Source organism: Gossypium hirsutum, chromosome A09, assembly GCF_007990345.1.
Source record: "Gossypium hirsutum isolate 1008001.06 chromosome A09, Gossypium_hirsutum_v2.1, whole genome shotgun sequence".
Lineage (NCBI taxonomy): Eukaryota > Viridiplantae > Streptophyta > Magnoliopsida > Malvales > Malvaceae > Gossypium > Gossypium hirsutum.
The window spans coordinates 10,341,550-10,347,549 of NC_053432.1; the positions used below are offsets into that span (position 1 = coordinate 10,341,550).

The following is a 6,000-nucleotide window of genomic DNA, read 5'->3' on the forward strand; positions in this document are numbered from 1 at the left end:
TCATATTTGAAAATTTTGGCCAAGTTCAACATGGTCAAATAAAACAACATTTTCTGTTGCGAAGTCTTGAAATTCTGTCCCGAGAATTTTGCAGGTTTCTTGTTGTGGTTTACAGTAGTTGCCACAGGAAATACTGAGTTTTGGATTGAATATTGCGTTTGAACCAAAGCTTTAGATTGAGAATTGATTGACTTGGTGGGAGTCTATTTTTCTGTTAAGAAACAAAATCAAAATTAGAAAACTTATCAACTTTTGTTAGATGACAGGAATTTAATAAAACCTAAAACAAAAGTTTATACGGTCTAATAAAAAATAAAATAAAATAATGCACCAGGTAGGTAACCTTAAAAGAGAGGTGGTGCACTTGGCATGCTTAAATACCAAGTCTTTCAAAGAACCAATCCTAGACATGCATTCTCACATTGTCTTTTTAATTCACCATTGATAATTTTATTTTAATTCAATTTAAAGCCACAATTAAGGCCACCATAAATAGAAAAATTTCCCTTTGATTGTTAAACGACAGAATAAAAATTCTGAAACAAAATAAAAAACTGTAACAGTTCGGTTTAGACCCTAGTCGGAATAGTGGTTTTGGGACCACAAATCTGAATCAAAAAAATATTTTAATATTATTTTCAGTGCTTATGATATGTGAATTAGCATGTGTGAAAGTTTCGTATGAAAATTTAATCGTTTGTGTGCTCAATTTGATAAAAAGACCTAATCGCGTAAAAAGTAAAAGTGGCCTTTTAATTGTTAAAGTGCCTATTTGATATGTCTTTGTAAATGAAATGTCCTTATGTTGATATTTGACCATTAGAAGTATGAGTGGACATTAATAACCTTTTATGTTAGTGATTTAAATGTTTATTAATTAAGGGCATAATGGTAATCTATGTATAAATGATGAATTAAATAAAAGAAATGCTAAAATTTGTTAAAGTCTTCCTCAACTGAAAATAAAAGAAGAAAGAAAGAAAACCATCTAGGGCTCGGCTATGTTAAAGCTGAGGTATGAATTTTGTTTCGTTTTTGATCATTTCTACATTTTGGTGATCGTTGCTTAGAGCTCTATCAAGCCCATGTTTGAATTTCTGAAATTGTTTGATAAACCGTAATATATACATATTTTTACCCCATGATTGGCATATTTATGGATGAATTTTCCTTGATTTTATTAAATTCGATACTCCTAATCCTTTAAATTTATGTGCTATACTCAGGCAAGTTTAGGATAACAAAAAGAGCGAGAAATGAGCCAAAAAGGGACAAATTGGGCCTAAATCAATGTTTCACACGGCCTAGGCAGTTCCACACAGGTAATCCACACGCCCGTGTGTGACACACGGGTAGACCACACCCCTGTGTTTCATGGCTGTGTTGACATTAATCCAAGTCAGAATTGCACACGGCCTGAGCATCTTCACACGGGCGTGGCACACGGCCGTGTCCCTGTTGAGCCCAAGTCTAGTTCTACTTGGAAAAGGCTTATTTCGGGCTAATTTGGGCATTCAAAAGTCTATATAAAGACCCTAGAAGAGGATGAGAAGGACACATAGAGAGTTGGAAGCAGAAAATACTCGTGATTAGCCATCGGAATCACCTTGGAGTCAGGATCTACATCAAGACTGAAGATTTCCATCCAATTTTCTAGAAGTTCTTGGGTTTTCTTTATGTTTTGTTGTTTTCCAAACTTTGAGATGTTTTCCATTATTATTATGAACTAAACTCCCTAAATACCTAAGGGAGATGAAACCTAGGACGAGTCTTATTACTCTTTGATTTATATGATAAATACTTATTCTTATTCTTAATTGTGAGTTCTAAATTCTTATTTTAATATTCCAGAATATTAATTCAGGTTTTGATGTGCTTATTCAGTGGAGCAAAAGTCCCTGTTTAAGAGTAGATCATTCATAATTAAGCGGAGTTGAATGAAATCCTAGAAATAGGACGATATAAATCTGTTGGATTAGAGTCAAATCTAATAAGGGAATCCATAGATCGAGTTAATGTGACAATAATGGTTTTAATTAAAAAGAGATTTCGATTAATCAACCTAGAGTCAGTTGTTTTTAGTCTCGAAAGGGATAATAACATAAATCAGGGATTTCTACAGAATAAGTCAAGTGAATAAATCGTCTAAGTCAAAGGTAAAAAGTGAAATCTAGGTGGATTCTTTCTTGGGTATTGTCTTCTCAATTGGTTTTCCTAAAGTATTTTCCAACTTTCGCCTCTGTAGTGATCTTAGGTAAATTAGAAATTTAGGTTAGTTTAAAAACACCCTTAAAGTTTTAGGTTAGATAATAAAAAGAGAGTAACTACTAGTACTTTTAGTCCTATTGGATACGATATTTTCAGTCTCGCCAGAACTATATTACTATTCGATAGGTGCTCTTGCCTTAGTCAAATTTATAGTTAGTTTCACGACCACCAAGTTTTTGGTGTTGTTGCCGGGGACTAAGATATTAGGAACGCTTAATTTTTATTACTTTATCCATTTATTTTATTGTAATTTAAATTTTATTTTAATTTTGTTTATATTACTAAATTTTCTTTTATTTACTTCTAGCAGGTTTTTATAGTTTATGACTAGAAGAAACCCGTCAGGACCTCTACTTTTTGATAGTGAGATTGAAAGCACAGCTCGCAGAAATCGAAGAGAGATAAAGCGAAGCCAACGATACATAGAGGAAGGGCAAGAGGACGATATTCAAACCACAACCGAAGAAATGACTGATAATCATAATAATCCGCTACCTCTTGTGGCTATTGCGAACCTAGTAAATCAGGATCCTGCTCCTCGTACTATGTATGATTATGCTAAACCTAGTTTAACAGGAGCTGAATCGAGTATAGTTAGACCTGCTATTGCTGCAAATAATTTTGAACTGAAACTAACACGATTCAAATGATACAATAGTTTGTTCAGTTTGATGGTTTGAAGGACGAGGATCCAAACACTCATTTAGCAAACTTTCTGGAATTCTGCGACACCTTTAAAATCAATGGCGTTTCTGATAATGCCATTCGCCTTCGGTTATTTCCCTTTTCATTAAGAAATAAGGCTAAATAGTGGTTGTTACCACGAGGATCAATCACCACTTGGGAACAAATTACCGAAAAGTTTTTGCTTAAATATTTTTCACTGGCTAAAACAGCTAAATTACGGAATGATATTTCTTCTTTTGTACAGATGGATTTAGAAACACTTTACGATGCATGGGAGAGATACAAGGATCTATTGAGAAGGTGCCCTCATCATGGGCTACCACTTTGGCTACAGGTTCAAACTTTTTACAACGGCCTAAATCCTTCGACTAGACAGATGATTGGCGTAGTTGCTGATGGAACTATTAATAATAAGACACCTGAAGAGGACTATGAATTTATAGAAGAGATGTCATTGAAAAATTATCAGTGGCAAATCATGAGGACAAAGCCGACGAAAGCAGCCAACGTTTTTAACATCGATTCGGTTATTATGCTCTCTAATCAGGTAGAACTTTTGAATAGCAAAATTGATGGTTTACTTGGTTCTTCATAGGTTCATCCAGTAATACAGTGCGATGCAAGTGGAGGTGGAACGAGCAATTCAGAATACCCATTCTATGGCCACAACATGGAGAATGAACAAATGAATTATATAGGTAATAACTCTTGAACTCAAAATAATCCTTATAGTAATACTTACAATGCAGGTTGGAGGAACCACCCAAATTTCTCATGGGGAGGTTAAGGGAATCAGAGACCACCACCCCCTCCAGGTTTCCAACAACAACGTTACCAGCAAAAGAAAAAGCCAAACCTTGAGGAGATGATGACAAAATTTATTTTAGTAGTGGAAACCCGTTTTCAGAACACTGAAACTGCATTTAAAAATCAGCAAACATTGATCCAAGGGCTCGAGAATCAAACTGGACAGTTGGCTAAGATGATTTTTGAGAGACCACCAGGAAGTCTACCTAGTAACATCGAACTGAATCCAAAAGAACATGTGAAAGCAGTTACACTAAGGAGTGGGAAAGTGTTAGCTGAATCTGAAAAGAAGCCACCACCAGAAGCTGACAGAGCAAAAGGAGAGGAGGAAAAACCCAAAAACAATGACAATCCGATGCCAAAGGAATACAAACCACCAATCCCATATCCAGCAAAGTTGAAGAAAGACTGCATGGATGCACAATTCGGTAAATTTCTTGAACTTTTTAAAGAACTTCATATTAACTTACCTTTTGTTGAAGCTATATCGCAGATGCCTACATATACAAAATTTTTAAAGGAGCTTCTAACGAATAAAAGGAAGTTTGAAGACTTATCTACAGTGGAACTTAACGAGGAGTGCTCGACCATACTCCAAAATAAACTGCCAACCAAATTGAAAGATCCATGAAGTTTTACTATTCCCTACTTAATTGGTAGTTTGAATGTTGATAAGGCACTAGCTAATTTAGGCGCTAGCATTAATCTGATGCCATATAAAATGTTTAAACAACTTGGTCTTGGGGAACCTAAACCCACTAGGATGAGTATTCAACTAACTGATAGATCTGTTAAATATCCTAGGGGTATTATAGATGACGTACTTGTAAAAGTAGATAAATTTATATTCCCTGTTGATTTCGTTGTGCTTGACATGGATTGTAACACCCCTTACTTGTGTTTGACGCTAGAACAAGGTACGAGGCATTACCGGACTTAATAACTAATCATCATATAAAAACCGATTTATAATTAATAACATAATCAAGACTATCTACATTAAATGACTTCATACAATAGAGACCTTCAAATAACATAGGTCAGTATTTTAAGCCAATTCCTAGCAACTTAATAACAATTAAACGAGTCTCCATACATGCCAAAGACTTAAAATACTTTAAAACTTTTATATATCGATCAATAGTTTGATAGTGTGATTTAACCTCCGGCGACCTCCAACTCGAGCTAACATCTGCGACACATCACAAACACACATATTTCACTATTACAATCATAAACAGGTTCAAAATAAGCTGTCTAGCAGAGTACTAGAAAATAAATTATTTATTTCTGGAGCTACAGAACTCCAAATTACAAAGCGTTAATTTTCCTTGAAACTAGATTCACATATATTCTTAGCATAAAATTTTCAAAATTTTTGGTCTAGCCAATTAGTACAGTTTATTCATTGAATTTACCCCTGTTTCACTGCTCAACTGTTCTGACCACTCTTCACTACGAATCAATTTTCTCCTCGTACAGAATTCAAAGGATGTTATTGTTTATTTAATTTGAAACTAGACTCATTAAGGATTTCAAGCATATAAATTATATCCCATAATTATTTTTGTAAAATTTTTAATGATTTTTCCAAGTCAAAATAGGGGATTACGTAGTCATTCTAAACCAGTCTCTCAAAAACTTAAATATCTCATAATATAGAATTCCTTTACTTGCTCTGTTTCTGTTATATGAAAATAGACTCATTAAGGTCGAATTTGATATCTCATTCAGTCTCTGATTCAATTTCTACTATTTTTCGTAAATTTTTAGATACGTCACTGCAACTATCCAGGACAGTTTTATTGTCAATTTTGATCTTTCACACTTCAATTGTATTCATCACTTTCCCATAACAATCTTTCCAATTTCCAATCACATATCGAGCATATTGCTCATAAGTTAGACACATATATACTTACACTTATCATCAGAAAGTCATACACAATTTCATTTAATCAATTTCCCAGTTGAACACTTCGGGATAATAACAGATACGTGATGGTATCGCACACAGTCCACCTTTAAAATCGAAGCTCTCTTGTACACATAGTGGCCTTCACTTAGCACCACTCATGTGACCTAGCTCGATTGTACACATAATTTTGGCTCTCTTGTACACATGGTGAACACTTAGTACCACCCATGTGACCTAGCCAGTTTATTCGTAGCTCTCTTGTCTACATGGTGTCCTTCACCTGGAACCACGCATGCGACCTAGCTACATATATCCCGTAG

General features: G+C 34.6%; 1 non-coding gene across 1 annotated transcript; it reads right to left on the reverse strand.

Annotated features, from left to right (window-relative positions):
- Nucleotides 1-3,166: 3,166 nt before the first annotated feature.
- Nucleotides 3,167-3,273, reverse strand: LOC121207364 (small nucleolar RNA R71). Its single transcript, XR_005902454.1, has one exon. It is a non-coding gene; the product is annotated as a small nucleolar RNA R71 (small nucleolar RNA).
- Nucleotides 3,274-6,000: the final 2,727 nt, after the last annotated feature.